Genomic DNA, 17,116 nt, shown 5'->3' with positions numbered 1-17,116 from the left:
GGGTGGAGGTGGATGGACTCAAACCATAACAGGTAGGACACTGTGATTCTCTCTGGAAATCATTCACATTTCTGGAAACAGGCAATGCTTGAGGCTGACTCTCTGAGTCTACACAATTATCTTCAAGGTCCAGTCTCCTGCCCTTCAGGGGTTGCCCAGGACCAAGCCTCACCAGGTGAGCCACTGAGGATCTTGGGAACCCACAGTTCTCAAAGGGGAATCAGAATTGCCCTCTGCTCTCTCACTTTTGACATCCAAAGCATTTGCTTCCCATGAGAATCCACTTGGGACACTGGTCTACTCTAATGAGGGAACCAGATATTAAAAGGGGAACCCTCTCATTACCCCAAATTATCATCAAGACTCCGGATGGTTCAAGAAAGACAAACCACATTCAAAATCTCACACGCTGCATGCTGAGAATCACTAACCAATTACACAGGGCAAAAGGGGCCAGAACTGGCTTGCCACGGCCACACACAGACAGCCACAGCTTGAGAGGGTGGCTGGGGGATAAGACAGTGGGTCGCTAGACTTAAGGATGCTAGCTTCGCAGTGAGAGTTCTCACTGTCCCAAAAGGAGTGGGGGCAGGGCTCTCCCAGGAAGCCATAGTACAGCTTAAAAAGGCCTGAAAAAGGGAAACACTGACCTCCCTTCCCTGATAGTATCAGAACCGTGGAACCCACAGAAGCATAGTGGGGAAGACATTCTCCAGAGAGAATTTGCATAGCAGAGATGCAAGGCATACAATCCCCCTTGACTTTTGAGGCCATGCAGGGGCTGCTTGGCACATGTCCCTTTATGGATACATGGAGCTGGATCCCTTGTGCTTCAGCTCTAAGGAAGCACAAGCCAAAATGACTTAAAGCACCAGAAATGCATTGTCTCACCATCCCGAGATGGAGGTACTCCCTCTGGATCCTGGAGTGAGAGCCATTCCATACCTCTGCCCAGTTTCTCCTTACTTACCGGACATCTTTGGGGTTCCTTTGTCTGCAGAACTACACTCCAATATCTACCCATCACCGCGGCTATCTCTGTCTGTCTGTCTGTCTGTCTGTGTTTCTTCTCTTATTATAAGACTATCATTTATCTAAACTAAAGCTATATGCTGTAAGGCCACATTCTAAGATACTGGAAGTGAAGATAAATTTCTAGGGATGGCATAAATTTATTCCATAATAAACACTCCTTCCTGTTGCTAGATCAGAGATTCCTTAAAAAAAAAAAAAAAAAAAAAAAAAAAAAAAAAACAAGCCTTGTTGGAGTAGTTCATTTCATCTTGGTTTAAAGGAGGTAGGAAAGATTTCATTCCAGTTGTCTATGGTTCTCAAGGCTGCCATGATGACCTCAAAGCACCCTGTGGTTGTGCATGAAGAAATACATGATTAGCAGAGGGAAAGGAGCCCAGGACTTTGCACCAGCCTTAGTCAGATGCCCCAGCAGATAGAAGTGTTTTAATCTGTTTGTAATAAGTATAAATACCCAAGGCTAGGTGACAACAGACCCATGGATTTATGACTCTGTCATTGAATGATCCAAATAGCGTGGTACCAGGACCATAGCTTCCTGGCTATATTACAATATGGTGGAGAAACAAGGAAGAGAGACAGCTATATGCAGAAGGGGCTAAGGTATGGGGTGGCCTTGATTAGTAACAGCCCAGTCTTGAAGATTCAAATTCATGAGGCTGAGGTGAACCAACCTGATCGCCCTCCACTCAACTCCACCTCAAAGGTGTTGCCAGCTCAGCACTGGGAACCAAGCTCCCAGCACACAACCATGTGGGCGGACAACACACCTTATCGAAACCATAGCCAGCAAACAGACACGTGCATACAGACAGACAGCCACACACGGAGGGGGCCAAGGAGAGGCTTGAGTTCTCTTTCAAAGAAGACTGGAGATCTTTCTCCTACTGAGACTGGTTGGGTGAGGAAACGTCCACCTGTTCATCTCCTTCCTGCCCTCTAGCTCCTTCTAACTCAGAAGTTCTCAACCTCCCTAAGGATGCAACCCTTTAAAACAGTTCCTCATGTTGTACTGACCCCTTCCCCCAATCAAAAAATTATCTTGTACTTCATAACTGCAATTTTGCTACTGTATGAATCCTAATGTAAATATCTGATATGCAGGGTCTCTGATATGCTACCCCAAAAGCGGTTGCACCTCACAGGTTGAGAACCGCTGTTAACAGGTGGATAGGGGCTGTTCCGTGAAGCTGAGAGCCACAGCTCTCATTGGTGTTAGGAAGCAAGCCTCTCAGCTTAGGGTTGAAGTTTTCAAATGTGACTAGAACCGATGCTGGCTCATACCTTTATCCCAGCACTTGGGAGGCAGAGAGAGAGGCAGGCAGATCTCTGAGTTTGAGACTAGTCTACTCTATGTGAGTTCCAGGTCTACACAGAGAAGCCCTGTCTTAACAACAACAAGAACAACAACAACGTGAGAACTGAGTCTTACGTGTGGGGACAAGGCTGTACAGGTAGCTTAAAGCTGACAGGATGTCTCAGGCCATGTGTGGGGAATCATTCAGGGACAAGCTAACCAGCAGCACAGAGAGGCCATACTGAGTAAATAGAGGCTGCTCTGGGAAGGGAAGCCTCATGCTATCTCAAGATCACAGTCCTAGGAGTCGAGCTTCCTCCTTCTACAGTCACAGCGAGTTTCTCTGAACCCGATTTGTAAATGTCTCACATTCATGCCACTGCCCCGGAGCAGACAGCTCTCATCATTATATGCTAGGGAGCTCAGCTCCAACAGCCGATTCCAGCATCCTTGATGTGCCCCGGTGAGACAGGTCCTAGACCTCGTCACTCCGAAGCCAGACGATGAATGACATTGGCAGCAGTACAAGAGGCTCTTTGTCAACATCCGCCTTCAGAGGATCAATACTCTGCCCTTCAGATCGCAAGTGTCAAAAATCAATGAGATGTCTCCAAGGAGGCAACGCTAAGGAAAACAGGGTCAGGCTAGCCAGAGGCAGCTCAAGCAAGTGTCTCCCAGGACCAAGCTTTTTAGAGTGACACAGACGAGGAGCAGAAGGCTCTCGACGCTTGACTTCTGAGCATAGTATGGTACTAGAGCAGTGGAGGTCAAACAACTCTTTCTCAGGGACCAGTCACCTAAGACTGTTGGAAAACACTGCTATTTACATTGTGATTCATAACAGTAACAAAATTACAGTTAAGAAGTAGCAACAAAAGTAGCTTTATGGTTGAGGGTCACCACCACATGAGGAGCAATACTGAAGGGTCGCAGCATTTGGAAGGTTGAGAACCACTGCTTGTACCTCTAGTACGGAGTATAGGACATATTCTGAAAGAAGATGCACCATGGAAATGGCTAGGAAGAACGAGTAGAAGTTTTCACTTGACTGATATTCAACAATTGCAGAGAGTGAAATCTGCTGGGACCGAGTCAAGTGGTTCCATTAGTATACACCAAGAATGTATTGAGGCCCCAGTGCGAGTAAAGCAGAGTTAGGCACAATTTGGAATGTGAAATGGACGGGGCAGGGCCATATCTAACATGTACCCGAGATATTTGTCTTGGGCGGTACTGGGGATTGAACCCAGGACTTCTCAAACGCTCAGCAAGCATGCCACCACTGAGCTACATCCTCTGTACTTTTAGTTTTTATCCAGAGATAGCATCATACTTGGTAGCCCAGGCTAGCCTTAAAGTCTCCATCTTCCTGCCTAAGCCTCTCGAGACACTGGGATGACAGGCAAAGGCTACCAAGCCTGTGATTATTTTAGTCAGACCCAGGGAGACATATGGATCAGGAGACAAACAGTATCCAAAAGGTAGTCCATTTACAGTTTCCTAGAGGAGACTTATATATTACCACACAGAGCAACTCTCGGAGTTATACTAGCTAATTTTCTATTGCTGTGATAAAACACCCTGACCAATGCAACTTAGAGAAGAAAGGATTTATTTGGGTTCACAGTTGCGGAGGGTGAGAGTCCTTGGTGGTGGAAGGAAGGTGTTGCAGCTGGAGGTGAAAGCTGAGGGCTCGCATTGTGAATCACAAGCACAAAATAGAGAGAGTAAAACTCTAAAAAGGTGACTCTTTAACCCCTCAAAGCCAGCCTCCAGTGAAACACTTGCCCTACCCCTAGTGCTATGGTTAGGATTAGTGCCTCTCACCCTTTGCTCCGAGAGTGTTCAGATTTTGTCCTCATATTTGAATGACAGTTTAGCCAGGTATAAAAGATTTTTTTTTTTTTTTGAGACAGGGTATCTCTGTATAGCCCTAGCTGTCCTGGAACTCATTCTGTAGACCAGGCTATCCTGGAACTCAAGAGATCTGCCTGCCTCTGCCTGAGTGCTGGGATTAAATACACATCAGCCCTGCTTTTTGGAATTTTGTTTGTTTGCTTGTTTTAGGGTTTTTGTTTTGTTTTAGGAATAAAAATATTTTAACCAGCATTGTAAGCACTTTTACTATGTGATTGTCAGGCTTAGTAGTCCGCAATAGCCTGTTGTCCCTTGTAGACTGCTCCAGTTGCCTTGGAGACTTCCTCTGTACTTGAGGTTGTATATTTTACTAGAAAGTGTCAGGTTTTAGATTTAACCTATTGTGCCTGTGTGTCACCTTGACTCTTGAAAATCATCAGCCTTTATCTGTCCCTTCCACAATCTTTCCACTTTTCTTCAGGGAACTCCTATTGTACATATATTAATTAAGTCTTTTTAGTCTATCCTCCATGTCTTTAAACATCTTTTAAGGGCTGGGGATTTAGCTCAGTGGTAGAGCGCTTACCTAGGAAGCGCAAGGCCCTGGGTTCGGTCCCCAGCTCCGAAAAAAAAAAGAACCAAAAAAAAAAAAAAAAACATCTTTTAAATGCCTTATATCTTCTTTTTTTTTTTTTATGACTTGATCTACAGATACACTGTTTAATTAGTAAGCAAAGAATGTACTTGTTGCTGAGGGAGATGGAAGAGATAAGTCCCAATTATTAAGCAAGTTTAAAACTAGTTTGGGATCTGACCTTTATTGAGCTTATCCACCAGAGTGGAAATAATGTCTGTACAAAACCAAATGTTTGTTACTATAACTTCTGCATCACAATTAAAATCCAAACAGTTTTTTAAAAACAGTCAACTCAATCAAAACCCACCACTTCAGATTCAATAGCTTCTTTGAAGCCACAGTAACACTTAAATATGGTTAAGACTCGAATGCAGACATTTGGTTGGTTGGAAGGCTAATTAAGCCTCCAACTTGCTCAAATAGAATTACAAAAAGGCAAAATTGTGTTTTTCACAGAGATACAGTCCACTGGAATCGCCAACACTGGACAGCTGTTAAGAGTATTTAGAGTCCTGAGATAATAAGGAATCCAGGCATCCTTAGACAGTCTTCTGTTGTCCTTTCTTCCCGATCAGTGATTTGTGGATGTGTGGGATGACACCACCACCAGCAATCGTAGCCTTGATCAGAGAGTCCAACTCTTCATCTCCGCGGATAGCAAGTTGCAAGTGACGAGGGGTAATACGCTTTACCTTCAAGTCTTTTGATGCATTTCCTGCCAACTCAAGTACCTCTGCGGTGAGGTACTCCAGGATGGCTGCGCTGTACACAGCTGCGGTCGCGCCCACACGTCCGTGGCTTGTTGTCCTAGATTTCAGGTGTCGATGAATACGGCCCACAGGGAACTGCAAGCCCGCTCGCTGGGAGCGGGAAACCGCCTTTGTCTTGGCCTTTCCAGAGTCTTTCCAGCCTTACCGCCAGCCATCTCGGACTGTGCTGAAGCTCGGACAAGCGAGGAAGAGACGAGGCCAGGGGGACGCTCAGCGAGATCCCGGCGCCCACTCCTCCGGCGTACCGCGATTCAAACTGCCGCCTTATATCTTCTTAATCCTTCACAGCGAATTCTCGATATTTTTAGCTTTACCTTTCAGTTTGTTATCTGATCTTTATATAGATTGTTTGCATGAAACTATCATATTTTAATTCCAGTGCTTATATTTTTATATTTTTATGTCACGTGACTGCCGTTTTTCCACCATTCTCTCTCTCTCTCTCTCTCTCTCTCTCTCTCTCTCTCTCTCTCTCTTTTGTTACCTTTTAAAATTACACTTAGGCATTTAGATATTTGAGCACACATTGTTTTTTAAATTTTATTATTAGTATATATGTGTGAGAGGAGATGAGAGAGGGAAGGGAAGAGAAAGAGAGATCTGTGTGTGAATATATACGGTAGGTCAGAAGAGAGATAACCCTGTAGACTGGATTCTCTCTTTCTATCTTTATATGAGTCTCAAAGATTGAACTCAGTTCATCAGGTTCATGAAACAACGTCTTACCTACTGATCCATCCTTCTGACCCTGAGGACATTTTTTAAGAATCCTCCTTTTTGAGATTTAGTCACATTCTCTGACACATGAAGGATTGTTTCCTGGTGATTTGCTGAGTTTGAGCCCACACTGAATGGACTCCAAGCTGGGATCCAAGTCCGGCCTTCCAAGTGGCTTCTGTGTTTCCACTGATCTCCCTAGGCTCAGGATCATCAGCCCTTCTCCACTTTGATGTTAATATCTTAGTCTAGGAGAGCCTTGGGCACCTGGACGATTATAAATTAGAACCAAAGGGCTATTTTTCCACCCAGACCCAAGTCAAAAGACACAGGTTTCTTTGCTCGTTCTTTCTACTCATGTGGCTATTAAATAACTGGACATGTAGTTCAGAAATGATCTGAGCTTCATACAAGAACCTGACTTCTAACCCCTGTGCCCAAGGTGATGTCATCACAGAAGTGGAGACCCCTGTGGTCGTCATGATCACAAGCTACCCCACTGCTAGGGCAGCCTCAGTCTCTGACCACACATGTGTTTAACTAGGTTTTCAGCTCACCCTCCAGTTTTGTCCCTGTTGATTTACTTTATTGCTTTGTAAGCATGTGAATGAGTAGCAGTAGTAGTAACAGTAGTAGTAGTAGTAGTTAATGTAATATCTAGAATTCCTAGGTGGTTTATAATAATAAAAAAAAAAAACCAGACAAACAAAACAAAAGAAAGCCTTCAGATTATACTTCACAGTACTGACAAATTCATCTGGTCCCGTCCATAGATGCTGGCTCTCCTAGTCTGTTTATAATTCAGACCCTTCAGAAGCACGTTAATGCTTATGACCTCTCAGTAATGCCCTCCTGTCCGTCAATCTCTAGAAATAGGTAACTGATTGGACCACCTCATCCTGAAGAAAGGGCTTTTCATCCTAAGACTCCCATAAACCGTGGGAGGACAAGGAGTTGGGAACTTTTGAATCAGATCCAATCACATGCCATGGTGGAAGGAGGAGGGGGTCTAGATTATAAAGTACTATGTTCCAGTGCTATCCCAGCCAGGAAGTTTTCTGCTATGCTCCCAAACACCCATGTGTTAAAGGCTTGGACCCCGGGGTGGTACTTGTTTTGGAGATGTTGAAACTTTTAAGAGGTGGGGCCTAATGAGAAGTTCTTAAGTCAGCTGAGCACATTCTCAAGAGCAGACTTAGACTTCAGCCCCAACCATGCCGTCTTTTGCTTCCTGGCTGTTGCTACAAGTAGTTCTGTTATGTGTGCCTGTCATGGCAATTCCCTCTTAAGGAGCCCAATGTTATGGGGCTGGTTAATCTTTGACTGGAACCTCCAAAACCAAGGCTGAATCTTTTCAAGTTGGGTATCTCAGGCATTTTGTCACAGAGGTAGTTAGAAATCTATTTCCTGAAAAACCATCCAGACAAACAGGGTGCTGGGTTTGCCCAGCACCCCTGGAACAAGCTGAATGAAACAGCTATTATGCACGGAAAAGAGCAAACAGCTAGCTGGACAGCCCGGGGCCAGCTGTGAGGACTAATGTAGGGTTCAGTCTGAAAGACAGCTCTAATGAGCTACTGGCTAACATTTTTGTCAAGCGTTTAGACATAGAGATCAAAGGGAGGTGACAAACTTGATGCCCGACACAAAGCTAAGAGGGACAGAGAACACATTCCAGAAACGAGGCTCAAATGGTTTCAGCTAATTAGCATAAATAAGATTAAATTTAATCGGGATTAGGCAAAGCCCTGTAGTTAGGTCCAAAATGCCAGTTGTAAAGTATGAGATTGCTGTACCGGGCTTGGAAGTGATTCTTAGTACATGGACCTGAGCTGGGGAGGGTGATCATAACTCACCGTGCCCTGATTACCTCTGCTCCTCCTTAGTCCTTCCAGCCTAAGAATTCCCCCATGGCCACCCACTCCAAGAGTGCTCAGAGCCTTAAAGACCTTGTGTCTTCACTGTCAGTCTTACACAGAGCTTGGGTTCTCTTCCCCGCTTAAACTTAGCCCCTCTGCTTGAATCATGGGCTTTTTGGCTTTGGAAAAGATTTTGGAATCTGTTTGGCTTCCTTTCCTTCTTTCTTTGTACATATATTTATTTATTTCTGTGTGTGTGTGTGTGTGTGTGTGTGTGTGTGAAAGAGATAGACAGACAGACAGACACAGACAGACACAGACAGACACCCTCATTATGCAGCCTGGTTAGCCTAGAGCTTTCTATGTAGATCAGGCTTTGTGTGAGTGAGTGTGTCTGTGTATATCTCTGTGTGTCTGTGTGTCTGTCTGTCTCTGTATCTGTGTGTCTGCATCTGAATCTGTGTATCTGTATTTGTGTATCTGTGTCTGTGTCTCTGTGTCTCTGTGTGTCTGTATGTGTCTGTCTGTGTCTCTGTGTGTCTGTATGTGCCTGTCTGTGTGACTGTGTGTCTGTAGGCATGGGTGTGTCAGGCACAACTTTCAGGAGTCAGTGCTCTCCCTTCCTGCTCTTGAGGAAGGGTCTCCTGCTGTTTGTGTCGCTCTGCATACTCCAAGCCAGATGGCAACTAAGCTCCCAGCAGTTCTGTCATCTCCGTGCCCCATCTTCCTTTAAGAGTGCTGGGATTATGGCCACAAGCTACGATTCTGGCTGTTCTGCAGTTCTAGGGATTGGACTCAGGTTGTCCAGCCTGCGGCGCAAATGCTAGCCCCTCCTGGACCTTTTACTCCTCTCTTAGCTCTATGGGTCACGTTACTTAGTTTCTATATCTTTAGAAACTAATGCATGTGAGGAGACTTGCAAGAATGGAGGCTACATTTCTCCTGGAGACAAGACCATGAGAACCAGAGGAGTGTCTTCAAATGAAAGAAGGAACAGAAGGCCCCGGGTTACTCTGGCAAATATATTAGAACTGGAGGGGTGTGCTGCGTTCTATGTCAACTTAACATGAGCTAGAGTCGCCTGAAAGGAGAGAACCTCAATTGAGAAAATGCCTCCATAAGATCTGAGTGTTGGGTATTTTCTTAATTAGTGGTTGATGGGAGGGGGGCCCACTCACTGTGGGTGGTGCTGTCCCTGGGCTGGAGGTCCTGTGTTCTATAAGAAAGCAGATTGGCCAGACCACATGAAGGAAGCCAGTAAGCAGCACCCCTCCATGGCCTCTGCATCAGCTCCTGCCTTCAGGTTCCTGCCCTGTTTGAGCTCCTGTCCTGACTTCTTCCTTCAGTGAACAGTGATGAAGAAATGTAAGCCAAATAAACCCTTTCCTCCCTGAGTTGCTTTGGTCGTAGTGTTTTTACCACAGCAACAGTAGCCCTGAGGAGGATGAGGGACATGTCACTTAACTGTCAACTTGACACAAACTAGACTTACTTAAAAAGAGGAAAGCTCAGTTGAGAAAATGCCTCCTCCATCAGATTGGTTTGTAGGCAAGTCTCTGGAGGCATTGTCTGGATTAACGACTAATGCGGGGAGGGTCCCGCCCACTGTGGGCAGTGCCAACTCTGCACAGGTCCTGGGTTGTATAAAAAAGCAAGCTGAATGACTGGGGAGATAGCTCAGCAGTTAAGAGCATTGGCTCTTCCAGGGACTAAGCCACCATCCAAAGACTATACATGGACTCCAATTGCTGGGCTCCAACTGCATAGGTAGCAATGAATAGCCTAGTAAGGGCACCAGTGGAAGGGGAAGCCCTTGGTCCTGCCAAGACTGAACCCCCAGTGAATGTGATTGTTGGGGGGAGGGTGGTAATGGGGGGAGGATGGGGAGAGGAAGCCCTTTTAGAATGGGAGAGGGAGGGGTTAGGGGGATGTTGGCACGGAAACTGGGAAAGGGGATAACATTTGAAATGTAAATAAGAAATACCCAAGTCAATAAAGATGGCGGGGTGCGGGGAGAATTGGCTCTTTCAGAGGGGATGAGTTTGATTCCCAGCACCCACGAGGTAGTTCAAAACCATCTATAACTCTAGTTCCCCCTCTGGCGCCCTCTTCTGGCATCTGTGGGCATCAGGCTGCATGTGGTGCACAGACAAAATGCCGAAAACAGGCAAACAGGCAAAATGCCGAAAGAAAGAGAGAGAGAGAGAGAGAGAGAGAGAGAGAGAGAGAGAGAGGACTTTTAGAAAGAAGCAAGCTGAGCTAACCAGTCACTCTCTAGTGGTCTCTGTTTTAGTCACTGCTCTAACTTCTCTTCCTGACGGGTGAGACCTGGTAGTTCGTTGTAAGATGAAAGTCCTCTCCCCAGTTGTTTTCAGTCAGTGTTTTATTACAGCGGTAGAAAAACTAAGACAGGAAGGAAAGCGGAAAGACAGGAACACCCATTCAACAGAAGCCAACTCTGCGTGAGTGCTTACTGTATGCGCGGTAATGAAGATGTACTTTGGGCCGTGTAAGGAGGGACTGTCTAACAAATCGAATGCACTACATCTAGCTACAGTGTTGATGGGTCCCTGAACTCCTCCGGAGTGCAGCAAAGAAGATGGCTGCATTCGTCAGTGGGGAGGATGACGCTGTCCGGGGGGCAAATCCTGGTTCTGTACTACCTCTCCTGAGCCAGGCAAGCCCTCTCGGCAAGGCACAGGCACTAACTGCCAGGCAGGAGAGGTGACAGGCCATGAGTTGTCCTTCCAAAGGGATCAGGATGACCTCCCGAAACATCTGCTATACTTCTCAACCTGTCTGCTTTGCTTCTGGCCCATTAAGCTGGCCCAGCCTTACGCACAGGCTGCACCTGCAGGAGATAAAGACTAGCTGAAAACAGTAAGGGTGTTGACAGCAATCCCCTAGAATCTTCTCTTCGGATTTGGCTCCAGTCCCTTCCGCCTGGCTTCTGGCTCTGTCGTCACCTCCGTTATTTGAACCTTGGCTTTGCTAATCCAATAGGCTGGGGAGGTTTCCAAACCCCAGGGAGGGTCAGAGTCATCTAGAAGACAACCTACGCCACTGTTGCTGGTCCTTAGACCAAAAGTTTTATAAATTAAGTTGGTCTGAACCGGGCCCAAGAATGTGTATATCTGACTCCTTCCCTGCTGACGCTGGGGGGTGTTGGGGATGATAGTCTGAGGACCTAGAATCACCCCTCTAGACCGAGGTACACAGGTCTGCCCTCAGCAAAACCCTCCAGGCTAACTGAGCACCACAAGACCTCACCTTCATCTATTTAGTTACCAACCCAGCCCCCGGGCATCTTTGGAAGTTTACAAGAAATGAAGGTCGAAAGTTCCCTAGCGTTTTCTTCTTGCAACCCAGGGTTTCTTGCTTTACTGAAATGAAAGCGCCTCAGACGATACTAGGACATGGCTTTATAGGAGAATTCATTTGAAATGTTCTGGATATGATGTTCCTTCCTAGAAAATCTATGTGCTTTGAAAACGAACAAACAAACAAACAAAAAGCCATAAACCTTGAATTCCTCCGGATTTCCAAATATAAACATATACCCCATGACCTTATAACTAGAGACTGAAGTATGTAAGCAGACCTCCAAAAGTAAACAGTGGTAATCGGATACTAACTCTTAGTCATGTAACTCTTGGTGCTAGGCTAGTCCAGAAATTTATACAAGCACAAAGTGACGTACACACGCATATGTTCGTGCACACTCACACGCACATACACATGCATGCACACAGGCACGCACATACACTAGCAAGCACGTGGGCACACACATGCACACGTGATTTCATTTCTCACAATAGGCTTATGAGGAAATTCAACTCATTTCACTGATAAGAAAACTGGAGAGTTGGATGTAATCCTAACAGGGAGGAGCTGAGGCAGGAGGATGATGAGTTTGAGGGACATAATAAGATCTTAAAGATAAAAGACGGGGTTGAGGATTTAGCTCAGTGGTAGAGTGCTTGCCTAGCAAGCACAAGACCCTGGGTTGGGTCCCCAGCTCCGAAAAAAAAAAGAAAAGAATCAGAGTACACAGTGGAGAATTTATGCATCTACCCTGACGTCCTCAACTAAAAAAATGATAAATCCAAGACCCTGGAGTGCCACTCCAGAGTGAGTAGTCCTGCACAGCCAGACATGACTAAGACCCTGAGATCTGAGTGCTGGCACCAGACAGTGTCCTCTTCCTGCTGAAAACCTTGACCCTCACTTGAGATTCAAATTTCAAGTACCTAAACTCTCCACTCATTCCTTAATTATTTTATTATTTTCCAGTCACTCCCAAGAGTCATGTTCCCTGGTCTAAGAACTGAATTTCATGCACTAGTAAGCAGAGAAGCATGGGGGACCAGAGCAAAGGACCCCAAGGCCGGCCAACCACATCCGCTGGAACTTGAGCAGAACCTGACTCTTCAGGGCCTTGTTTAGGTTCGTCTTCTATTGCTGTGATAAAATATTCTGATAAAAAGAAAAAACAGTAGAGGGGGGAAAGGGGTAGTTTTAGTTCACAATTCTGAGTTATAATCCATGATAGCAGGGAAGTCGGGGCAGTCAGAACATATAACAGCCAGACATAGCCACAGTTAAGAGCCGAGGGAACAAACACAAGCATGCTTGTTCCTCAACTCACTTTTCCTCATTCTTACACAGTTCAGAACCCAGACCTAGGGAATGGTGCCTCCCACAGTGGACTGGGTCATTTCGCATCAACTAATGTAATCAGATAATCCTCCACAGACAGGCTGACACAAGGAAGATAATCCCTCTTTGAGTATCTCTTCCCAGCTGATTCTATATTGTGTCACATATAAAGCCATCGAAGGCCAGGTCTGACTTTAGTAACTTAGTGCACACAGCCCCCAAAGGCCTTCCTCAAGGTCCTATTACTTTTACATTGAGGGCCTTTATTGGGCAAAGAGACACACCGTGATGGGGATGGTTCACAGGCTGATTAGTTATAGAACTTACTGAACTGCCTGAAAATTCAATGTCCCAGCTGTGAGGTGCCCTTTGAAGACCAGGAGGAAGGCTTTTCTTGCCCATTTTCTGAGATAGCCATTTGCAGAGAGCAGTGACAACCCCACATCAGGCCGACAGCCACCCCCACCTGAGAGGCCTTGAAATGGATGATGATGTAGACTCTGGCAAAGGATCCAGCAGGGTCTGTTCCTCCCATACTCAAGCTGCCTTCTCCTCTTCAGACCCTTCTTCCTCCTAAGTCCCAGCTGAATCTGCCCCCAGCCATGTTCATGGCTGCCCCCAGACTGAAAATCCAGAATATTCTAGCCTGTTGAACACATTACCTAGGCAGTTTACCATTCATTTGCTCCGAGGTCCTCGGCTTCCTATTCAGGAGCGCGTCACCACAAACTCATAGCAACTTCCACCTATGAATGCCTTGGCCTGTGTGTGTGTGTGTGTGTGTGTGTGTGTGTGTGTGTGTGTGTGTGTGTGTGCGCGCACACGCGCACATTTATATAATCAATCAATGTATTGCCCACAGAAAGGACACGTTTGTTTTGAGCTCTCCTATCTGGTCTTTCATTGAGGGTATAGTCATACTATCTACTTCCAGCCCAAAATTTACTCACAAGACCGCCATGATAGCGATGTTGGCCTCCATTTAACTACTGAGGCAACAGTTCTTTTTCCCTCAGGACTTTGTTAGAACACAGGAGAGGGCTGGTGAATTCAACATGACTAGTCTTGTTGACCTGAAATTCAAATTCAACTCACAATGCTGTAGAGCCTTTGTTTGTGTTTGTGCACAGGTGTGTAGGGAGCACATGCGTGTATGCCTGTTTGTGTGGATGGAGGGCAGAGGTCAACATCAGGTATGATCAGGTATCATTCTCTACTTTATCTTAAAAAATATTTTTAATTTTGTGTGTGTGTGTGTGTGTGTGTGTGTGTATGAGAGGGAGAGAAAGAGGGAAAACCCTGGAACTGGACTTAATAAGCAGTTGTAAGTCACCTAACATGGGTTCTGGGAAACAAATTTGAGCCGTCTGCAAGAACGGCTTACCTCTCCACTCCTGGGATTATAGGTGCATGGTGTCATGCCTGACTTGGCTTGTTTTGTTTTTCAAGAGAGTGTGTTTCTCTGTGTAGCCCTGGCTGTCCTAGAACTGACTCTGTAGACCAGGCTGGCCTTGAACTCAGAGATCCTCCTACTTCTGCCTGGGCTTAAAGGCCACCCCACTGAGCTTTTTTTTTTTTTTTTTGCTTTTGATTTTGTACCTAGCTTGTTGACATGGGTGATGAAAATCAAACTCAGTTCCTCACCCTCACAATTGTACAGCAAATACTTTACTGACTGAGCCATCTCCCCAGTCCCCAGGAGGCTGTGTCTTTATTTGGTGATTTGGGTATTGCTACATCAACCAATCTAATTAAATAAGAATTACCCACAGATACAAGTATCCAACTGGCCTAGCTTCTCATGGGGCTGTTCTATGGCTAGGGGTAGCAGACATCTGATTAAGAATCACTGTTGAGTTGGGTGTGGTGATACATGCCATTACTCCCAGCACTTGGGAAGCAGAGGCAGGTCAGACTCTGAGTTTAAGGCCAGCCTGATCTACCAAGAGAGTTCCAGGAAAAAATACATATATCATGCAAGTATCTCTGTGTAGACCAGGTCAGCATAGGGGACCTTCCTCAGTGTCCTTCCACCTTATTTTTCTTTACATTTATTCTATATGCGTGGGAGTCACATGTGGCACAGTCTCAGTTGCACGTGAAAACCATAGCATAGCTTTTTAGGAGTCCATAGGCTTCTACTACAATACAGGGGTTCTGGAGATCAAAGCCAGGCTGTCGGGCTTGGTAACAAACACCTTTACCTGCTTGTCCTCTTCACTGTTTTTGAGACAGTGTTTCTAACTAGAGCTGAATATCAATCATTAGCTAGCTAGACTGGCTTTGCCAGCAGGCTCCAAGGAGCAGCCTGTCCCTATGTCCCAGCCCCAAATACTGGGGGTTATTGCTGGCGTGTCCCATGCTGGGAACTCAAACTCAGTTCCTCACGGTTTCATGGCAGGCACATGTGGCAGAACAGAGCCACCTTCCCAGTTTCTACATTTTTAACAATAACAAGTATTATTATCAATTATATAATATATGGTATTTATAATTGTATTATAATCTTAATTATATAGAGATTATTGTTATTGTTGTTGTTATTATTATTATTATTATTATTATTATTATTATTATTATTATTATTGTCAGAACCATTCACAGGAGGATTCTACTCAAATGAGGAAGTCGGTGCTGACCACGAGGTGGATTTAAAGTGGCCCTGGGGAAACCTCTGTAAAAATCTTCCTTTTTTAGTTTAATGTTGAAGACAAAAGGAAAAGAAGATGTCTACAAGAGTAAGACGGCAGTCATTTGCACCTGAGCCAACCGGGTTTTATCCCAGAATCAGGAGCGTTTGTGCACAGATGGGGAAATCTGTGAGTGCGGCAGGTGCCACAGACTCTGGAAGGAATGTGGCTGGGAACCAAGGTAAGAACTCATCTACCAAGGTCACATGCAGAACACACTCCTGCCGGTTGCAAGCCACCACCTCCCTTTCCTGAAGAGAGCTGAGATCATTCCACAGAAAGGTGCTGCCTGGCCTCGGCGGTAATGGCCAAGTTTAACGAACATTTGCTGCAAATATACACAGCCCATCTGGCACCGTGGGAGCGAGCAAAGGCAACCAGGTTCTGACCCTGCCAACAAGCATGAACCTGGCCCTCCGGGTAAGGCTGGATTCTCTATGCAGTGGTGGCTTTGTGCTGTGTGAAGAGGTTGGATCTGTCAGAGTATGGGGGAGGAGAGAGAGAGAGAGAGAGAGAGAGAGAGAGAGAGAGAGAGAGAGAGAAAGCCCTTCATCTAGGAATCTGGGCATGCATCAACACCTTTCAGCCACTGTGGGACAAGTGGACCATGCCACCAGACAGAAGAACTGATAAGGTTGAACAGGCTCAAACCCCGGGGAATCTCAGAATTGAGAACGGTAGGCACGGAGCCAGCTCCCTACCAAACTACCTGATCTGGGACGTGTAACCATGACACCCCACCGAGAGGACCATGACAATTGGTCATGCAGCATAAAAACCTGGAGTTCTCCATGCTAATGAGCTGTCTAGATTGGCCCTGAGTGTTCAGCCAATGAGCTTCCCTTCTGCGGCATCCCTTCCTGCAGAAGGTATTTAATCCCTCATTCACCCTGAGTGAGATGTATGCATTCACATTCGCCATCAAATAAAACAGTGTGGACAAGCAAAGGTTGTGGCCTTCCATAAGGATGGGGTGGGGGTGGGGTGAGGGGGAGCTATAAAGAGCCGTGCACTCCCGGAGAAGGCCTTCTCTCTTCTAGCCCCTCCATACTCTCTGCTCTCAGAACCAAACCCGATCCCTCTCCCCCACCCTGGGATTAGCCCTTGCCTTCCAGCTCCTGGAGGCCCTGAGAGGAAGCATGGACCTGGGTTCCCAGCTCCTAGTGGTACACCAGAGACTGGGAACCACAGCATCACCTCTGACTGGGACTCTTATCGCAGACCTTCCCTGAGTGGCTTGCTGGCAGAGCTTGGACAACCCAGGAGCAAAGCAGACACACAGCCCAGCAGGCCACATCTCCCACTGTTTGCAGAAGTCTAGACTCTGTGATCCTCTCCAAGAAGTTTGTAGGGACTTAGTTTAAACGATTTCCATTCTGTTTAGATTTTTCCAGCTTCTCCTGTCCCATCATTTTGACTGGTCCTCTCCATGGACAGAACAACACACACACACAACCTACACACATATACAACATATACACACCACATACCACACACACATACCACACACACACACCACACACACATACCACACACACACACCACACACACATACACACCACACACACACAACATACACAACATATACACACCACATA

The 17,116-nt window shown here is 46.0% G+C and overlaps 1 protein-coding gene and 1 pseudogene across 1 annotated transcript; both read right to left on the bottom strand.

Moving 5' to 3' along the window:
• The window catches only part of Erich1 (glutamate-rich 1), a gene marked incomplete at its 5' end in the record, with an annotated part of 52,793,804 nt that overhangs the window by 8,954,529 nt on the left and 43,822,159 nt on the right, over positions 1 to 17,116 (bottom strand).
• H2az1-ps1 (H2A.Z variant histone 1, pseudogene 1) lies at positions 4,986 to 5,854 on the bottom strand (annotated as a pseudogene). Its single transcript, XR_015640434.1, has one exon. The product of XR_015640434.1 is annotated as a H2A.Z variant histone 1, pseudogene 1 (transcript).

This window comes from Rattus norvegicus, chromosome 16, assembly GCF_021556685.1.
Source record: "Rattus norvegicus strain SHRSP/BbbUtx chromosome 16, alternate assembly SHRSP_T2T, whole genome shotgun sequence".
Classification (NCBI taxonomy): Eukaryota; Metazoa; Chordata; class Mammalia; order Rodentia; family Muridae; genus Rattus; species Rattus norvegicus.
This window is presented reverse-complemented; position numbering and strand designations above follow the sequence as displayed.